At 58.4% G+C, this 21,080-nt stretch overlaps 1 protein-coding gene across 15 annotated transcripts in view; it reads right to left on the bottom strand.

The window, feature by feature from the left end:
* Positions 1-20,500, bottom strand: part of PTPRS (protein tyrosine phosphatase receptor type S) — a 123,369-nt gene extending 102,869 nt beyond the window's left edge. For 14 of the 15 annotated variants that reach the window (XM_052699900.1, XM_052699906.1, XM_052699903.1 and 11 more), the window contains exon 1: positions 5,789-5,902. The gene's annotated coding sequence lies outside the window, so the exon portion shown is untranslated. Of the gene's footprint in view, positions 1-5,788; positions 5,903-20,458 lie in introns of those variants that run through there. The other variant, XM_052699901.1, reaches the window with a different exon arrangement.
* Between the last annotated feature and the right edge of the window lie 580 nt (positions 20,501-21,080).

The following is a 21,080-nucleotide window of genomic DNA, read 5'->3' as shown; positions in this document are numbered from 1 at the left end:
GCCATCCCACCCTGAGCACCGCCATCACCGATAGCGGCGCACGAACCCCAGTGCTGAACAGGTCTCACAGCATTATGTGCACAGCATTATGTTATTGTAATTACATCTACAATAAAAAAACAAGACAGCTTACGATGCCTCTTTATCCAGCCTCTGTTAACAGCTTTTTACACCTGTTTTGTTGAAATTTAGCAGAAATGACAAACCCACACCCTGTGATGCTCCCAGCGGAGGTGGCTGTGCCACCCAGCAGGCAGTGGCCATGGCTGGGATGTGGCACTGACTGCTGGCTGCTGTAAACCACTGCACACGAAGGAAGTTTGTTAAATGCCCCATAAACTTTAACGCATTACAGAAACACTTTGAACCGGGAATTTTATTTGGCAATCCACAAAACCACTTCTTGACAGGTAAGGAGCAGCAACTGGGCAGCTCCCTCTAGAAATAACAGGCATGCTTTAATTTCTATAGCCCAAAACGGTGGAGTTAGTAAAGGTGGGGTAACGAATTCCTCAAAGCAAGAGCACCCATGTCAAGATCCACACTGGGAGAAGCCGAGACCCAGCAGTGATGGGGGCTTTGGGCTTCAGCCCCTGCTTTGCACCCTGGAGTGATTGAGTCTGGATATCTGCCTTCGCTCCCTGGTTTTGCTGATTTCCCCCCAAAGCAGGAGGGGAAAAATCACCTCCCCAGGGAACTGATATGAGATCCAAGCCACCCACAGCCCACACAGCCCCCATCTGCCCTCTGTCAGAGCTGCACTCCGGATCTGTGACTCTTTCCAAAAGAATCTTTTGTCCAACGAAACTTGCTGAGAAACCTAAAATCTACCAGCTGGCTTAAGCATCATTGGCTTTGCATAAAACCTAAAGCCACTTTTAGCATGTCACTCATCTTCCCTATTAAGCGTAATGGAAGCTGTGTGCTCTGTGCTGAGGGCTAGATTGGCAAATCCTGATGGGGGACAGAGGATGGGGACGGGGGATGGGGACAGGGATGGGGACAGGGATGGGGACAGCCCCACGCACTGCTGCAATTTCCTCCTGTTTTATAGCACACAGTTACTTCAGTGCCGGCACAAGGGAGGAGAAGGGATAGAAATTCATTTTGAATCACAGCTCTACCTGGGGCTAAATCATTCGGATGGCGCGATTTACACATTCCCACCTCTCAGGGCAGTGCATAAAGCACAGCGCAGGCCCATCACTCACTGCAGGATATTGCTCTGGAACATGCTGTCGAGCAGTTTGATGGCACACAAGCAAGGCTCACCGTGAGGAACCGGCTGCACTCAGCAAGCAGCGCTCGCCCCTGTGTGACACCCACCTCCAGCAAGAGAAATGGGCTCCTGGAAATGGACTGCAACCCCGTCCCTTCCAGGAAGGCAGCACTGCTGCCAGCCTACATGGCAGCCATTCATCTCAGCAGCACCCCAACGCTGCTGCCCAGCTCTGAGCCCCAGGCACGGCTCACAGCGATGGCACCGGTGTCGTGCAGCACCCACAGCACCAAACCCACTGACGGTGGAGAAACCGAACCTTCTGAAACCCAAATTGCAAAGGCAGATCCACAGCCAACACTACGGCTACAGGGACACGCAGCAGGATAACGGATCTCCCTAGGCAAACCTTTCCCCTTTCATGTTGAAATAAACTGCCCTTGGGAGGCTCTCAGAATCTGGGATTTTCCCCTCCTGCTCAGGGAGCACAGGGGCAGAGCTTTGCGTCCCCAGCTCCTGCAGGCCATCTGGTGACGGGGGAAGGACAGACGGACGGGGACACACAGCTTCTGCCACGGAGCGCAGGGAGAGGCTGCTGCTTCCTTAAGTAAAGGATAATGCTTTAATTTAAGCTGATCTCTGGGGAGAGGAGAAGGTCACTGGATCCACAGGAAGCAGCAGGGAGCAAACCCACCGACCCCAGCCAGGCAGAGAGGATTCCCAAGGGTCAGGACGTCGGGCACAGAAGATCAGAGCAGATTTGCTGTGGATTTTTCTCATCCCCTGCCCTAAACGCACGGCCCTGCGCTTCCTTACAGCGCAAACCAGTGATATTTCCGAGGGGAAAATGGAGAAACTGCTTTCTTCCAAGCCCTCCCCCTCTCTCAACCTTCTCTTCGCAGCTTCCAGAAACACACCCCTAATCCCCCAGCTCTCCCTCTACCTGCAGCAGGCGCTGAAATCCTACCCGCGCCCTCCCCCAGCCCTAATCCCCCCGCCCCCAGCCCACCCCCAGCCGTCCTGGCACCAGATGGCCATCAAAGAGCCATCAGAAACCAAGGGCCGCGGGCCCTGCAGTCCCCTGGGCAAACGGGGACAAACCCTGAGCTGCACCCCATCCTGCCGGAGGGCTCCAGACCCCCGCTAGGAGCCAGGGACTTAAACCAGGGCTCACCGCGGAAAAAATGGAAGGGATTTTATTTGAAACAAATAAGTCAGAAGCCGAGAAGACATCTGTGCGCCGCCCGCACCACGGCTGGAGCGGCATTAGCGCCGACTTTGCTCGAACACAGCCGCCACAAAGCGCTGCCCGGCGTCCTTCGTGCGCCCGCGGCTCTGATCCCCCCGCCGCCCCGCCAGACCGGCCGGCTGGATCGGCAGCACCGCTAAAGCGAGCCGGCCGCCCTCACACGGCGCCCACCTGCGTGGCTGCGTTCACAGAAGGCGCAGCGCGGAGCCGATCCCCACCCGCACCCCCGCACCTCCTCCAGCGCACCGATTTCCTCCCGTTCTCTTCCGGCTGGCACTTGGGACCACGCTGCCGACGCCACGCCCGTCGGGTCCCGCTGGGTACCTTACAGCTTCAAGCTCCATCCTCCCATCACAGAATCATAGAATCGCAAATCGTAACGCACTTCTGAGCCTTTCCTGAGGGTGAGGGGCAGGCCGGGGCCAGCCGACAGGAGCCCCACCGAAAACCCATCCACCCTGCGCCTGCAGAGCCAGCGTCCTGCAGGAGCACAGCAGCAGCCTGCAGCATCTCAGCGGGGTTCTCCATCAGCTCCTGGCTCCGTGGGCTGAGCACCAAGAGCCCGAGCTCTGAGCTCTGCCCCCGTCTGCTCCCCCCGCCCAGGGGGCTGAGGTCTGGGGGGTCCCACCCATGGCTGCCAGTGTAACACCAGGCGTAGTGCTGCTGTCACTGCATCCCTTTATTTACAGATTTACCTCTGTCATCATAACGGATCCCACACAAATTCCACATACTGATTCTGCAACAATACTGGCTGCTATTACAATAATGATCCCATCTGAATGGCACAGGTACCATTATCAGAAAATCTGTTTGTAACGGAAAATCAACTGCAAAAAGAAGCATTACGCCCAAATGAACTATTTAAGAATTACTGTAAATGGGGGGGAGGGGCGGCCTCCATTCCCGGAGCTGTGATGGGCTGAGCGCTGCTCACGGCAAACAGGGACTGAGCCAAATCCCAGGGTGCCGTCCTGCAGCCTGTGAGCTGGTGCTGAAACCGGGCAGAGCCACCACCTCTGTGCGGGCCTCAGTACGGCTTCACAGCACACGGACAGCAAAGGCCATCATTCAGCACAGGGAGAGACCAAAGCACACGAACCTGTGATGTAAGATGTGTGCAACAATGAAGGTGCTGCACGGTGCAGCTGGCAGAGGTCTGTCCCAGCAGATGTCCAGCCCCGCTCACTCACAGCCGTGACTCCCCCAGGTGCCTCTAACTGAGCCTTCCTACAGCTGACAGCTGATTGCTCCCAGGAACGGTGCTGGAAGGGCCCTCCTCTTTCCAAGAGAGCTTCCAACAGATATTCTCCCACCATCAGCATTTAAACAAAGGACGCCCCACACTTTCCACAGTCCTTACTTTTACCATTTCAGTCTTGGCACCATTAAAGCAGCTCAAACATCACAAGCTGACACTTCATCGTGCCACGGGACGCGCTGTGGTCCCTGTTGGCTCCAAAAGCAAAACCCTGCTGAGAATCCAGCACAGCCGGGGTGCCCAGTCCCTGTAAGAGGGCAGAGCACAGCTGGGGCAGCACCAGGGGATGCAGCACCACCCACCTGCTTAAATCCAAGTCGTTACAACTGCACAGAAGTCAGCACCAAACGAGTCGTGGCTTCACTGCAGCTGCTGGCAGAGCGATGGCAGGCAGCTCCTCGCTGCTGGGCCCTGCAGGACGCACAGCAGGGGTCTGCCCACACCCCTCTGCTGCCAACTCAGCCCTCCTTGGCTGAGAGCTCCCAACCAGCGCTGCTTCAGTGCCTTTGGCTGCCCTGAGACACTTCACAGAAAGGAGTTACGCATGGCTATCCCCATTTTACAGACAAGGAAGCTCTCAGATTGCCGTTTCCCCAAGGCTGTTTTTCTGGCACGCTCCTTAGAGATTAAATCTAGTGAAATAGCTGCGCCGGGAAGAATCTGTACCTACAGGCCAGACTCAGCAGTGAGGGTAAGGAGGGCGTTTGAAGGCTCTGTGATCAAGGCGACGAAACACAATAAAATGCCAGGCCCTGCTTCTGCAGCTCTCGGGGCAATGAAGGATCTCCTCACACCCTCACTGTGACGCTCACTCCGCTGCCGCACAGTGCCGCACACTATAGGTCTGCCCCACGCTCCCACACCTCGGCTCACTGCGGTGCCTCCACTCCCCAGGAGCAGGCAGCTCTCCCAAGCCAAAGGCATCATTGGGTCTCCTCTGCTTCCAACACTTCTGCACCAACACCGCCTGTTTGGCTGTGGGGTTCCATGGATTTTACTCTGAGGGCGGAAGCAAAAGCGGGGCGGTGGTCTGGAGCCATTCCAGCCCCAGAGCCCAGTGCGGGGGACCGCACCGCTGCAGCTACGCACCGGAGAGCGCAAACAAATCGTTGGAGCAGCACACATTTCTCACTTCCTCCTTTCTGGGGTGGAAAAATAAACCAACCACCCAACCTGATAGCATCTGTCTGTCAGTAAACATCAGCATCGTTCGGCACCGGGGCACTGCGGCCTCAAACGCAGAGGGACCCAAACACAGACCCACACGGAGGAACCCGCACGGCCATCTGGGCGCTGAGGGGGCCCACGAGCCCTCTATGAGGGCGGTTCGCAGCTGCCTCCTCCCAGCACAGCAGCCCTGGGCCGGGACCGCTCCGCTGAGCGCTGCTTTTGGGGGCGGGGAGGGAGGGAGCACAGAGACCAGGAATCACAACATTAATGTTTGAAACCGCTCTCCATACTGAGCAGCCATCAGCTTCATCTTCACATTTTTTTCTTTAACTGCGGGAGGGTTTTCCGCCAACGAATAAAATACGCTTCGATTTCATTTCAAACGTTCCCTTTATCGGCTCTGAGTCAGCGCAGCTGCTGCGAACTCCGAGTCGGAGCCCCGACGTCAGCGTTACCTGCGACACAAAACCGCTCTGCCTTCCCCGCAGCGCGGGGTGAAACACGGCCATTTCTCACCGCGCTCCACCCGCACCGCTCCGGCACAAAATGGAGCAGATTTCCCCCGTCTCACGTTTCTGCGGTCGCATTTATGAGTCCGAAGCCGTAAGAAAGGGGCACTGCTCAGCACCAGGCAGAGCCGCTGCTGCGTCACGGAATAACGGCGACTGCAGCGTGGGAAACAAACGCACACGGACACACAGACAAAGATGGAGCGCAGAGGAAGGGGTCCCTGCAGGGCCGCGCACACCGCCACGCTTCGCCCCTCGTTTGGCAGAGCGGAGGAGCCGAGAACGGAGCCGCACGGCGCGCAGCCCGGAGGGACGGAGCGCCTTTCCAAAAAGGCGCCGCAAACCAAAGAATCCCTCCGGGCCTGAACGGGCGCACTTACCGGAGCGGCCGCCGTCCCTCGACGCCTTCGGAGCCATCGGGCGCCGCGACCCCGCGAGCAGCGCGGGCGGAGGGACGGGGAGGAGCCGGGGCGGGGCCGGGGAGCGGAGCGGAGCGGGGCGGGAGGCCCCGGGCGGGGGGACCGCGGGCAGGGGAGCCTTCGGGGGCGGCGGTGCCGGCGGGCCTCGCGGTGCCCCCACCCGCTCGGCGGTTCCGCCCCGCAGCCGTTCTGCGCAGCCCGCGGGGTTCGGGCGGTGCGCGGCTCTGAGCTCCCGGCGCTTTGAGAGGAGCAAAAATTAAAACGGACCCGCCGCGAGTCGCGAGCGCCCGCATCTGTTCTCGTTGGGCTCGGCCGTCTGCAGACAGAAGGGATTCCCGGCCCGGGACGCTGCGGTTCCCATCGGAGGTCGCGCGGCAGCGCTCGGTCCGGTCCGGCCGCGCCGCTCCCATCGCACAGCGCCGTTCTGCGCGCATGGACAAAATGCTCTGTTTGTTTCTTTCTCCAATCATCCCAAAGAGTTGGAACCGAACAAAACCCCCAAACACGAAACTCACAACAACAACAACATTCCTTTCCTTCCCTCCCTCTTTCTTTTTTTTTCTTTCCTCCCCAACCCCCAAACGCTGGTTTGTTGTTTTTTTTTTTTCGTAACGCTGAGATATTCTGATGTTTTTCGACCGCTCGGAGTTGGAAAGCAGCGGTCGTTGGGGAATTCTGGGCTGAGCTGCGGGTTGGGGCACCGCCTGGAGGAGGGGTCGGGGGGCACTGAAGGCCACGTGCATTTGTAGAAGAGGGAAAAAAAAAAAGCCTCAGCGGGGCCCCAGCCGGGCGCACACAGCGCGGGGAGGAGGAACGCGCAGTGCATGGAAGTGAGGATCCAGATTGAAAACAGATGGGATTTCTCTCGCCAACCCGACATCCGAGGCCGCGGGAGGAGGGGTGAAACTTCCCCTCCGGGGCCGGCAGCCAAACGATACGGCCGGGAGGGGCCGAAAAATCCCCGCTCGGTTCAGAATCCCTCCTCGCTGCGTCTGCTGGGGCTCCCTGCACGGCAGCGGGCAGCTCGCAGAGCCGGGTTGTTTTTAATGCTCTGCGAGGTTTGATTTCACCATTCTGCATCTGATTCATCTGTTCCCGCTCGCTGGAGCCCAGCCCAGCCTGGCACTCATTCCCTGCTCCAGGAGAAGTTTTGGGGGCATTCTGTGCCCACGCAGGTCCCTCCGCATACGCACACGAGGGAAACCTGTGTACGTGCCCGTGCCCAGAACCAACCCACAGCAGCACAGCGCCCAAAACTGCGCGAGGAACAGAAGAGAGGCACAGAAATTCCCCGCGCAGCTGCTCAGCGCCCCGAGCCGCCCGGCCTTGAAGGAGCCGCACACAAGCGATGCAACGGCCTCGCAGGGCTCGGCGGTGATTCACCCCGCCTTCGTTTGCGGTCGGTTCGGGCAGCGGCCAGCTGCAGCCCCCCAGAGCCGCCCTGCGAGCAGCGGAGCTGGCAGCAGTGACCCCGCTGACCGGGGGCCGCGTCCACGAGCACACGGTGGGACGGCAAAAGCCTCGAGGTGCGCGGGGCATTGAGCGCAGCCCGGCAGGGACGCGGGGTACAACTCCCCCCTCCCCCCCGGCAAATTTCACAGCTACTTTACAAACCAGAAACAAAAAGTTAATGGCACGGGCTTGACCGCATATTTTCCAGCGGCTCTGGGAGACCAGCTCTCCGCAAGCCGGCTAACACACACTCTTTTCATTCAGAGCTTTAAATACCCAATTGTGTCTGTTTTCAGCACACTCATTTTTAGCATTTTAATGATACGGTCTCCAGCTCTCGCCCTCCTTGGATTGGCCACAGACAAGAGGTTTTGTTTTTGGTTTTTTTTTTTTTCATTTTTTCCTCCCCTCTTTTTAACATCTCACAGAGCGAGAGGAGAAGTGGAAAGGGGTGAGCAAGAGGTCGCACATTTCTCCTAAGCCGTGTTTCTGCAGCAGGCAGGGGGTCCCGCTGGGGACGAAGCCCGAGCAGCCCCCCCTGCCCTCACTGCTGGGCGAGCTGCACAGCCTGGCACGGCACCCACAGCCAGCAGTGCCTGCGGCACAGCGAAGCCTCCCTCACCGCCTCACCCTGCTGGGAGGGTTTGGGGTTTCCCATCGCTTTCTCCTTTTCCCTGTAATCAGAGCTTCCCCGGACACACCCCCCATCCGTGCCCTTGGCTTGCTGCAGCAGTTCAGTTTTTTCCACTGGAAAGCTGCTAATGGGCTGCGACTGCGTCAGAAGCCCAAAGATTCCCTTGGGAACTGCAGGGAGCACGGAGGCACCGCGGGGCCCCAAGGCCCCACGCATCACCACGCACCGCCCTCCATTGGGTGCTCCAAACGCAGCAGCTCAGCAGATTTTTTGGTCTCCTTTCCACCGAGTAATATCGAAATGATATTTATTAAATTTGCTCTCTAAGTCCCTCAATCTGCTCCGTAATACAGTGAATCTGCGAGGTGGTTTCACTGATCCCGCCTCAATGAGACCAGATTAACGCAGATGATCCCGGCTTTGCGGCTCCTCGTCCCGGGGAGGGTCAGAGGTGCTGCAGAAAGGCAGAACCCGCTGGCAGCTGAGCCGAGGAAACACGCGGGCTCCGACGGCGATTTCCGAGGTGAATTCCAGGTGGGGAGGCGGAACTCAGAGCAGCTTCCAAACCAAAAACCCTTCTGGCCGTTCAGGTCCGCTTCTCTCGCTGCGCTCTCCCTCCTAAAAGCTCTGATTGCACCTTCCCCCACCCCGCTCCCCAGCAAGGAGCCCATTAAATCTAAAGTTAGCTCCATAAAGGTTCATCAGATCCATTATCTCTGCATTCAGCCAAATTATGAAAATCATTAAGATAAGGAGGCACGGAGCCTATTAGCTTCCTGGAGAGGACGCTTTACAATTTTTTTCCTTCTGCTTTCACATTTAATTACCTTAAGTTTCACAGTATTTAATTCCATTTATGAAACCTTTAATATGGAAAAACAAAACAACAACAGAACGGGATCGGCTCCCGTTACGCTGGGCACAGAGCAGGGGAATGGAGCAGCCCCACCTCCCCCTGCACGGCGCTCATGGGATGCTCCATGGGTACCAATGCAAGGTCAGCGTGGAGCATTAGCATCTATCCACGTGCATCTGGCCTTCCCAGAGATGCCATTTAGCAATCTTGGCTCCTAATAGAGCAGCACCTGAACCTCCTTATCCTGCAATGGCAAAGAAGCGGAGCGATCTCAGAGCCTGAATCCAACCATCTATAAAAGAAGAGAGCACAGAGCAGAGGCACAGAGCAGGAGGGCTCACTGTGTGCCACCCGTGGAAGGGATGGTGGTCCCAAACCTGCAGTGTGAGGGCTGCAGAGCTGCGCTCCCACACAGAGCAGCTCCAAACCTTCCTGCAGGAGGCTTTGGGGTTTTTGCACTTTGCAGACCTGGGTAAGCAGCATGCAGAACCTTTCCTGCAGCGCCCACAGGGCACAGCATGTGGCTGCTGCTGCCTTCAAAGTGTCACCGTGCATCCAAACGTGGCCCAAGGCTCAACGTCCCACCGCCACCTTCCACAGGAACGAGCCTCAGACTTGGCCTGCGTTTGGCATTTGGTTTTTAAATCAGGAATTGCTCTGGAAAAGTAGCACTAGGAAGAAAAAAACAACTTGCTGAAGAGCTCCGCAGCAGCCTATCCACATCCTTTAATGTAAAAAAGCTGCTGCTAATTTAAAAAACAAACGTTTAAGCATTTGAGCATGTTTATTTAATTTGTCCTTTCTGTGCCAGAAAAGGCCCCGATCCGCCCGCGCTCCCCATCAGCACAGGACCAGCTCAGAGCTGCGGTGCAGCCATCCTTGGGGTGGGGGGGGCAGCTTCTCCCACTCCCCAAAATGAGTGAAGGCCCCTGGGGACAGCTCAGCCCTGAAGCTGACGCCTTAAGATGGACATCTGGAGTCAAAGACACAGCTTGGAATCCAACCTGCTGCTCGCGTGTGGCACAAAGCAGCTCTCCCTGTTCCTCCCTGAGCGATGAGGTTTCAGCTCAGCAGATGCTCTTTCACAGCTCCGCTCACAAAGATGGTGCATGGATGGACAGGGGAACCCCGAGCCCCCCACAAACCCACCTGGAAGGGGCTGCTGCTGCCTCATCACAGCAAGATGCCCGTGGCCAACCTTCCACCCCACACAATTTGACACCAGTGGCTTAAGAATACGGCTGTCCCTCAATTTAAATGCCCGGAACGCCCATCAGTTCTTGGTTTAAGTTTCTCAGTATCGGCCCCACAGCCCCTCCCAGCTGCCTCCCGCCCGACCCCTCACACCCACCCCATCCCCACTCACACCGCCTGCACTCCTCCACCACACTGAGCTCTGGAGGGACTTTCCCTACATTCCTCCTCAGCCCTGCCAGCAGCAAGCTAAATGCAGATCTGCTTTCACACCCACCCACCAGCCGGGCACCCAGCAAAGGTTTGTCAGCAGGAGGAGCTGCGCTCCCCACGTGGGCACGCAAGCGGCCCCATGCACTGTATTTTGCTGGGGAGGAGAAAATTCACCATCTGCAAAAAAACCAACTAACCCAAAACACAGCACAGCAGCTACCACCTCCGTCCTCCCTGATGCTGAACAGGCCCAAGGATGAAGCCAAACACCTCCTGGTTAACCTCTGGAGGGCAAACCCAGAGCAGCCGACAGCCCAGCAGCTGCTCACCCAGGGACAGCGTGCTCTCCTTAGGTTCTCTGATGCCTTCTGAGAAGCTCTTGGACTTAATGTGGGCTTAGTGCTGAGCTCCTAAGGAAGGACGGCTTCATGTGTTCCCGTTTTACACATGAGAAAATCCAAGATGTGATGGAAAACCATGACTGCTACGGCAGGCAGCCCGGCAGGACCCCGTCTTGTTCCCAACTCCAACAGCCATCACCACACGGGGCAGCTCCACCAGCAGCACTTCTGCAAAGCCCTGGAAGCTTCCAAAGGAGCAGTGACACAGGACGGCGGTCCCACAGACAGTGCAGATTTTCAGATCCCCAGACACCCACAGGATCCCAACTCCTGGGGCACAGGGAGGTGCCATGGAGGCTGCAGGCACAGCCCAGCTCACTGCCTGCTTCCCCCAGGGCCAGCAGGAATGGCGATGCTTGCAGCAGGAGCACAGGAGCATGAGCAAACCCGTCATGAGCAAGAACTCAATTCTGCCCATCGTTATCATTGGCTTTAACAAACAGCTTCTGGGGATGGCAGGTACTTTATTAATTTTTCCCCTGTGCAGCATGCAGGATGATTGAAGAAATCACCGGCCTGTTGATTTGTTTGCCTCCCCAGCCCAAAATAACTAGCTATTTATTTTTAAATAGCAGGATGCATCAAATCTTTAAATCAAGGCGACGGATCCAGGAGGACGTGCCACACACACACAAACCATGGCCCCAGAGCCTGGGCAGAAGGCTCAAGCCTTTCCCCCGAGCTGGTGACGAGCCGTGCCCAAGGCTCCCACATGCATTCAGACATAGGAAGCACAAAAGGCATTTCCCCTTTGCCACTGGGGCCCTTCATGGCAGCTGGTGGCCCTGCTGGGCTTGCTGTGGCTGTGGCCAAGCTCTGCTTTGCTTCCAGCTCAGAGAGGGACATTGGTCTCAAAGAAAACATCCAGCTTTAGGCTTTGCAGAACATCCCCAATGTTTGGGGCAGTGAGGATCCACTCCTGTCCATTCTGGTATGCAGGAAGATTCAGGATCCCCATTTTGCCTTCCCACAGGGTTGTTCCAGCAGTGAAAATAAGCTCAGAGCAGCAGATGCATGAGGACCCAGAGCTCATTGGCTGGAACAGTGCTGGTGCTTTCTGCTGCTGTGAGGACAGTGCTGGCCGTGTCCCCTGGGGATGGTTGGGGACATCCAGTCCAGTGACACACAGAATGTCCCCAGTACAGCTCTGCTGAGCAACAACGTCCTGGGGATTCAGGGAAAGAACTTCTCAAGTCACACAACCCCAGAAGAAACCACACAAAGAGCTTTGGTGTCCTCATCCTGTAGGTCCCACAGATGACCTTCCGCCCCAGGGCCCATCCACAGCCACGGGCAGATCCAGGGATGGGGCACCCACAGCTCTGGGCAGTGTTGGGGCCTCACTGCCCTCCGAGTGCAGAATTCTGACCTCAGTCTCCGCTCCAGCCCAGCACCACCCTCACAGAGACCCCAGGAAAGCAGGGAGCAGGCTCTCCCCATGCTTGCTCAGGGAGCCTCTTTGTTTGTTTTTTTCCTTTTATCTTAATTTAGAAATAAAGGAAAAAGGCGGAGAAAGCAACTTTGCCATTCCCCAAGGACCCAGGGCTCTCCATGCCAATCCCCAGAGCAGGGTTAAACAGCATTAAGTCAAACCAGAGCTCTGCAGCAGAAGCACGAAAGCAGAGGAAATAATCTCCTCCTGAACACACAGTGCTTCCCACTCCCCAGAGACGGCAGGAAGGAGCCGGGGGTGCACATCTCCTACCTGTCACGTGCAGTGTAGACACTGCTGGGCGATGCAGAAGCAGGCACTGTGCAGCCCCATGCGCTGGACAGCCCCACTCCCACCCACATCCCCTCACCTTCCAGTGCCATCCGTCAGCTGCCTGCACGGAAGGGTCCCCTGAGCTGAAAGCTGAAGCTCCAGGTTAACAAATCCATTTTGTCGGACACAAAAGCCAATGTGTTTCATTTGTGTTGGCTTTATCTTTATGAGATTACTCAGACATTCAAGACGTGAAATGCCACCGTGTCACTTGGCGACAGCTGAGGGCATGGAGCTGGAAAGGTCAGGAGAAGCTCTCCAGGAGCCACCCCGGCTCTGCACAAAGGGACCCGCTGGGCACAAGGAGGCTGTCAGCCCATGCCCCAGCATCTGCAAGCCCAACTCCAAAGAAACCCTTCAGATCATCCCCACCTCTTTGCTTTTCCATGCAGCCCACCGCTCTGTTCAGGCCAGCGCACCAGAGAGTCGAGCTGCCAGAGGGTGCTGCAGCCCACAGGACGTGCCACAGTCACCCACAGATGTCACCTCCTCCAGGAGGAGATGCAGAGGGACACCTGTGGCCCCACACCTCTTGGCCACACCGCCGCCCTGCGGGGTACAGGAATCAGAATGGAATGCAGCCGTCACTGTGCTGCACCCAGCTCTGCTCCATCCCACCTGGGAGCACAGCAGCAGGGTCATCCTCAGCCACTGAGGGTGCCAAGCTGTGCTTTGGCATTCTGGAAGAAATCAGTTGTCTTGTCAGCACCACACAACAAACCCTTCAGTTGCACGGAGGAAGGAAACTCTGCTGCTGCTCAGCTGCCCTCAGCCCAGCTGTGTGCTGAGCTCCCACAAGGCAGTCAGGGTGCAGAGCTGCAGATGAGCGGTGCCCAAACACCACGCAGATCCCAGCAGTCCAAAGTCATGGAGTCGTTCCTCCCACTGACACGTTTTGCAGCAGGACAGAAACACGCTGCACGTGTGAGGACGTGGACAACAGAGAGCAACAGAGGTGACAGGAAATCCCGAAGCAGAGGATTCAGCTTGTTCTGGGTCAAATGCAGATGAGGAAACGGAGGTGTAGGGAGAGGAAAAGCCCTTCTTTGCAGAAAAAGCAGCACAAGGAGTAAAGTTTGTAGCGAGGGCTGCTGGGGACATGCAGGGCACTGGTTCTGATGCTGCAGGTCAGGAAGGCAGAGCTGCCAGAACCGCTCCAGAACGGGCTCCTTCCCAGCAGCACTCAGAGGCCGACCGGCCAACGGCTCTCCCTGTGGAAGCGGAGCAGCACATCCAGGACCACCACTGCACAGGTGAACGAAATCCATCTCTGGCACTGCAGGGTTCCCCTCGCTTCGGGGAGCAGGCGTGGGGATGGCAGACATCGAGCTCCTCCACCCAACAGCAGCCTTTCCTCAGCGCACAGCCAGTGGGAAGGAAGGAGGCGAGCAGCACTTTGAACGACGCTCCACGGCGGCTGGTGACGCAGCGGCCATCATGCTGTGAGAGGTGCTGGGAGGGGGAGAGAAGCCGCAGCCTCTCTTGGGCACCACACAGTGCTGTCGGCTCCTGCCTGCTGCCTCCTTTGCTCTGCACTCCATGGGAAGGAGGGTAAAAGGCTCCATCTGAGCAGCACGAGCCCTGCTGTGCGTGTGGACATCGCTGTGCCTTTTGCTGCAGATGGGACCAGGAGCAAGCCTGCGAGTGGAGGCAGCCCAGCAGGGCGCAGCCCATCGACGCTGTGCCCAAACGCAGCACGAAGAGCTGTGTTTGAGGGGCCCTCCAGAAATCCCACAGCAGAAAACTCTGCCATGTACCAACAGGACACCAGGTTACATCCCAGTCACTGCTGTGTCGGAGCCCTGCACAGAAACAGCTCCGTGCAACCACCACTGACAGCCCCAGGAAAAGCACATTTGCTTCTTGCCTCATTTATCAGCCAGGCAAGCGATTCTCCATGCACAGACAAGGCAGGAGAGCAGGAACACAGCCCCGAGACACCTTCTCCTAGCTCTAAAAATGTATTCATTATCCTCAGGCGGCTTCTGGCAGGGCGGGGAGATCACTCTCCGATTAGAGATGTTTATCAGTTAGCTATAATGAAGGTGGGACACTGACACTGTGATGAATATTATATTTCGGCAAAATTTAAATGAAAAGATCCATCACTCCGAGCAGAAGATCAGCACTGAGCGGAGCAGCTCCACGACCGAAGCTGTACTGCAGATCTGCATTGCCTTAATTTCTGCGCTGGAAGAGGAGCAGCGGATGAAGAGAAGCGCTCCGTATGTCCGACGCGGGCAGCAAAGCAGCACTGAGGGCGACGCGCGGGCGCTGCGAGCAGCAGCACTGCTGAGCCGTCACTGGAGCGGGGCTGGATGCTGACAGCTGATGCTCAGCACCAATGCCCTCGGAAGCAGGACGCCATTCAGGCTCTTGTGCACAGCACCGCAGGATGTGGAGGGGAAGGGTTACGGAGCGGCTTTTCCCTTAAGCGAAATATTGCTGCTGGCTCAATGGAAGCAGGAGGTTCCTCTCTCCTGGGAGGAAGCTATCAGAAACCACTCTCCCTCCCAGAGCGGCAAGCCCGCCTCTTGCTACCTGTTGCACTTTGCAATCAGGTAAAAGAGCTCAAGAAGACACTAAAAAGCGAGGGAGGATGCAGCAGCGCACAGAACACCAGAAACACTGCGAGCTGCTGCAATCCAGGCACGAAGGCATTACACATCCCCCTGAATCTTAAATACCGAGCATTATGACTGGCATCCTCACAACTGCCACAGCAACCTCAGCACTACAGCTTTTATGGTAATTCGCAGGGAGTTACCCACAAGGCACTGCAGAGATTTTCTTGGCAGCCATCCTAAACTAATTTTTATAGGTTAGTGTACGGTTATACATAAACGTTTAAGAAAAATAAAATGGCGACTCGCGGGGAAGGAGGCGACCGGGGGCTGCAGCACCAGGACAGCAGTGCGGACACTGGGGGAACAGCGCTGTGCCGGCCCGGGAAGGGACCAGGGGACACAAACCCAAGCTAAACACGGCCAAAACCGGGATGCCCGGCCCTCCGCATCGCCTCGCGCCTTCGTCTGAGCACTCTGCACCAGCGCTGCCCTGCATGAGGCTCTGGGTGTGGGGTTGAGGCATCTGGTCCCCATCTTCCCCTGTTCCCAGGCTGACGGACGGAACACGGAGGGGACAGGAGTCCTCCCAGGGGACGACGGTTTGTTGATGGAACCCGCGCCCACCCAGCGGGCCGCCAGAAAACGCCTCTCGTGTGCTTTGCACCAAACGCTCCCCACTGCCGTCCCCGGGAAAAGCTCCCGTGCCACGGGCCCACAAACGGCCACCATTCAGCCCAGGCAGCTCCTGCGGTGGGGACAAAGGACGGCACGGCCCTCCTGTGCGCCCAGGGAAGCGACCGCCTCTCCTGCATGGTGCTCAGAACCGCGTGGCGGCTGCAAAGCCCTGCTCAGCCCCTGCTGCTGTGTGGGTGGAGGCAGAGCCCGGCGGCCGGCAGCGCTGCAAACAAAGGAAAGCAGCGGGAGGGACACCGCGCTCAGGGCCGGGCAGAGGCAGCACCCATCCGCGCTTCATGGAAACGGAGCAAATGCTCGATCATGTCAGAGCTGAAGACCAGTTGGAAAAGAGCCGTTTCCTGTGGGTTTTGCGTTGATGCACACACGTGTTTGCAGGTAGTCAGTCTCTGCTCTCTTCACAAAAGCAAAATGGAGGGAAACACGATCTCCAGGGAGCGATAAATCGAGACTCTGGAGAAGAGAACCTTTCGGGCTTAGAGCATCTGCGGAATTATTAACAACGCTGATTTCAGTATAGGGATGCCATGAAGACAAAAAACAATTGTCAGCTCAAAGGGAGAGATGCTAAGATACGACCAAAGCAGCACAAAGAGACGACGACCTGAATTTTACACAAGGCTGCTGTTTTTCCTGAGACAGATCATCGCGTTGTGCAAGGCATGCTCACACCGGCACACTGTTCTCTGCCAGCTATGTGCGATCCCTGACGGGTGCTCGCAGCGAGCACAGCAGTGGAAGCTGCGGGAGCATTTTGCCTCCAGCTCTGTAGCTGCCGCCCCCCGCAGGGCTGCCCCACCTCACCGCAGCGCACCGGCGCTCGCTGCCTGCAAACAGCACTGGAGCATGCCTGGAGTTGGGACCCAGCATATCTCAACTCATCGCTCAGACAGGATGTGAAAAGCATCACCCTGCAGGAACAGGGCAGCAAGCATTTCAGGGAGCCGATTATTCCCAGAGCATGAGCAGACCAGCTTGCCTGCTGTCCTCTTAAACTGGCACACCGGATAAAACTCGCAGCCCAGAAGTGGGGCACCAGCCATGTTCCTGCACTGGAGCCCGGCAGGCTGCACCACGGCTGTCCCAGCTGCGAAGCAGACGGACGGCAGCACCGCCACCGCCAGGCTCTGTGCTCCATGCAAACACCGATGGGCTCTGAGAGCCACACGGACACAGGGCAGCAGAGCCCCTGAGCCAGGCAGTGCAATCAGAGCCTGCTGCCCGCAGCCACCGCGTCCCTCCTGCGCTGCACATCCCCACCTTTGGGCTCTGCCATCCCGGCTGCTCACACTGCAGCCCACCGGTCTGATGTAAGCCAGCGCCACGTAAAGCAAGAACCTAAAAAACAAGGCTATAAACAAGTGATTCAGCTGCTGCTTCGCAGAACCAGCCCTGCCGGAGCCCCCAGGAGCTGGGCAGGAATGGCCACAGGCTTCCGAACCCAAACCATCCTGCCTGACCGCAGCCCGACCTCCTGTGATTTACGCAGCTGTTAAAGCAATTGAGGTGTTCACATTGTATCGGTCGCCTGGCCCGCTTTAATTTGATCGGTTTTTAAACCTGTTTAGACAAACAATCTGCTTTCTAATCTAGAGCAGCTCTTAATTGTGCAAGTGTTGCCAGGGAACCCGAGCAGGAACATGGACGCTTATTTCTGTGAAGATGTTCCAAGTGCCACAGCCAGAGGGGTAATGATGTTAGGAAGAAGGCAATGCTGAAAACCACATCTCAGGGCAGGGGCTGCAGATGCTCACCATGCCCATACAGCTCCAAAACCTCAAAATGCTGCACACAGCTCATCTCCAAAGCTTTCCCAACCCCAGTGCAGGAGCACAGCGAGTCCCAAACAGCCTAGGGCAGCAGCAGGAAGTCCACGTGGGAGATTGGAGCCAAGAGATCTCCTGGATTAAAAGAGTTTAAAAGAAAACTGTTACATCAGGAGGGCAATGTTCCTTTTCCAGATGCTGGGGCTTTGCTGGACATGGCCATCTGCAAAGAGCTCTGTGTGTAGGACATGCAGCTCCACAAGGGTTTGTGCAGATGGGCAGCAAATAATCTGACAGTGCAGGCTGCAAGTGCAAACCACCAAGCTCAATTAATTACAAAGCCAGGCCAGTGGCAGCCAAGCTGGAAGAAAAGTTCAAGAGAATTATGCTAGAGCAGACCCAGCAGTCATGGGCTTATGAGGTGAAGGACAGGAGAAAAGAAGGAAAAAAAAAAGACAAAAATCAGTCAAGTTACAAAGCAAACCATCAGAAGGAGAGGACAAGAGCAGAAAGGGTCTAAGGAAGACAGCCCTAAAGTGGTCCCAGCTCACTGCACAACGAGCTCTGTGGGATGGAGCTCTGCCACTGCAGGGCTCCCAGTTTTAACCCAGCAGCTGTGAGCAGCGCAGTCGCCAGCAGCAGCGCAGCCCATCCGCACAGCCGCTCCCATGGAAGCTGCAGAGCCCTCAGCTGAGCATCACCTGCAGCACAGAGTTGGGAACATCTGCTCTGTTTGGGCAACCATAGCCAACTTCACTCATTTAGACTGTCCTTTTTTTGGGAGAGTCATGAATAACGCGCATGTTCTCAACAACTGCATAAGAAGAATTTAAAGCTCAAAGTTCAGCAACTGTGGATTAAACTTCTTAGCAGCTTCTTAGCAGCACTCTGTAATGCAGCAGAGTATTTCCACTCATTACCATTAGCTCAGACCCGCCTGCAGTTCATCCCCTCTGCCTACACTCAGAACTTTGTCATCTCTGCAGCACAAGAGGAAGAACTTCCAGCAGGGAGCAGGGAAAGGAGCGCTTTCATTTGGGAGCACAGAGGGTTCTGATGAGTCCCAGCGGCACAGACATGTGGAAAGGGGACAAACACTGCATGCCCACTGCCTCGGGCTGCAGCTCTTCCACGCTGCCGTAATGGTCATTAAGACTTCCTTCATCATCACCTGTTTAATTGGGAACGCCTCGCAGGGCGGCGCTGCGCTGAGCCCTGCAGCCCGGCACCTCAACCCCACCACGGCCCCAGCACTGCAGCAGCACCAAAGGCCTCACGGCAAAGCAGCACATCTCCCCGCTGGCAGGATCCACCCGGCGCAGGCCGCCCTCGAGCTTTTGGGCAGCTGGCAGAGCCTTCCTGCAGGCAGGGTGTGAGGGAGGACAGCCATTGGGGAACCCACCCACAGCACTCTGTGTAGCAGGGTGGGCACCGCCGGGAAGGCGAGCACAGGGTGAAGGCATGGCAGACCCGTACACATCTCCTGGTGGCAACGCCAACACCAGATGATGAGGCAGGGAAGACTGGAGGCCATACTGCCCTCAGCCACAGCCCATCGCCTCCCAGCATCCCCTCCCCACCCTCGGGCACACAGAGCTCCCCGCTGCCCCCACCACGCAGCACCACTTCAGCTGGAAGCTTCTCCTTCTGCATTACTCAAAGTATTTATGACTTTTCCCATTTGAAATATGGGCCCTTACCACCACGCACAGGAAGGAGGAGGAGAGTGCCAGCAAACTCATTAATGGAGAAGTCGGTCTGGCAGGGAGCAATTAACGGCTTCCAATCGCCAGCTCTGCAGGAGGAGGGTGTTTCACAGCTCAGCGCACGGCTCACGCACACAGGGATGAGCGGTGAGGAGGGGAACAGACCCCCATCGCCCCCAAAAAGCACCGGCCAGCCCCACTGCCACGGGGCACCGCCATCAGGCAAGGCGACAACGGGAGCAAAATTGGGAGCAAATCCCAACGGTCGTGCTGCTGCGGACACACAACGCCCAGAGCGGGGCAGGACCCCTTTGTGCTGCCCGGGCTGCCCCGCTGTGCTGCGCACGTTGACCCGCACGCGGCCGGGCAGCACGGCAGCGCGCACAGCAGGCACCGAGCGTGCAATGAAGCCCTGCGAACTGAGCAGAAGTTTTCGTCCCGGAGGGACCACGGAGGCTCTCGTCGTGCTCCCCATCACCCCATGGGGTTCTCCAGCTAGAAAAATCCCAACCGAAAAATGCTTTTCCTCTCACTCTCAGCAAACGCTTCCGCAAACGCTGCCCGGGGAGCGGCCGAGTCCCCCCACCTCCCACACACCGCCCCTCCACCAGCACCGATCCCCGTTATCCCACGATCGCTCCCTCAGCACCACAGCGGATCCTCCCCGCCAGGCGCCCCGCACCGGCCGTTCCCGGAGCGGATTTCAGCGCAACGCCGCTGGGCGGGTGGGAAACGGCCCCGGGCACGGCGCCCGGACCCCCCCGAGCCACGTCCGCGAGGTCCGCCCGCGGCGATCGCATTTCGCGGAAGGGGAAAAGCAGCGGATAACGGCAAAAATAACCAAATGCGACGGCACAGCCGCCCCCGCCGCAGGGGAAGGGACCCACGAGCCGCGGCATCGCCCCGCCGGCACCGCCAGCCCTGAGCTGCGGGCGGTGGGACGCGGCACAGAGGGGAGGCGAGGACAATGGACACCATCAGGGGCGGCGGAGGAACGGAGCTCCGTCCGAAAGGCGGAGGGAGCGCAGAGAGGGGGCGGAGAAGCGGCATGGAGGGGAGCGGAACGCAGCGCCAGGACCGGCGACGGACCCCGCCGGGGAGCGGACGCGCCCCAGGAACCCCCCGCGGTGCCGCCGATCGCTCCCCGCCCGCGGAGCTCCCATCCTACCCACGGTCCCGGGGCTCCGGCGCGCCCCCTCCCATCCCCGTCCCCCACCGCAGCCCCCCCGCCTCTCGGTGCCACCGCCCCCGTCCCCACAACGAGCCCCCGGGGAGCCGCCCGCCCCTCGTCCCCCGTTACGGCACCGCAACGCCCCCCCCCCCCCCGCACGGCACCGCACCGCACCGCACCGCACCGCACCGCATCCCGCGCCGCTCCCCGTACCTGGCGGCGCGGCCGCCCGCTGCCATGCCGGCCGGCGGAGGGGCGCCGAGGGCCGCGGCCGCGCTCCTCCCGCTCGCTCGCCTCCGCCCTCCGCCCGGCGGCTGCGCTGGGGCCGCGGCGCGGGGACACTGCGGCGCGAGCTCCCGCCCGCCGCCGGCCACTCGCACAGGTGATGTCATTCCCCGAGCCGCCGCCGCCTGACGTCACCGCGGGGCGGGGCCCCTCCGGGGGCGCGGGGGGCGACGTCACCGCGGGGGCGAGGCGCGCCGCCGGGGGCGGGGCCGCGCCTTTAAGGGGGCCGCGCGCGCGCGCCGAGCACGTGGTGGTGCGGCCGCGAGGACCGCGCGCGGCGGGGCGGGCCGGAGGGCGGCCCTGCGCACGTGCGGTGACGTCACGGTGGGTCCTGGCCGGGGGCAGCGGCGCGCTGCGGGTCCTGGCTGCGGAACGCGGCTCCCGTCGTGGCGTTTCTCCTCTTTCACGTGTTTCCTTTATTCGGTACGGCGGTGGCGTTCGTTGCGTTTTCCACGTTCAACGCGTTGCTGTTGTTACGCGCCTTATTCGATGCGTTTCTCCTGTTGTATCTGAACCTATTCCCCGGGTTAAATACATTTTATTCAGTATA

The sequence above is a fragment of the Tympanuchus pallidicinctus genome, unplaced genomic scaffold (genome assembly GCF_026119805.1).
Source record: "Tympanuchus pallidicinctus isolate F22 unplaced genomic scaffold, pur_lepc_1.0 scaffold38, whole genome shotgun sequence".
NCBI lineage: Eukaryota > Metazoa > Chordata > Aves > Galliformes > Phasianidae > Tympanuchus > Tympanuchus pallidicinctus.
This window is presented reverse-complemented; position numbering and strand designations above follow the sequence as displayed.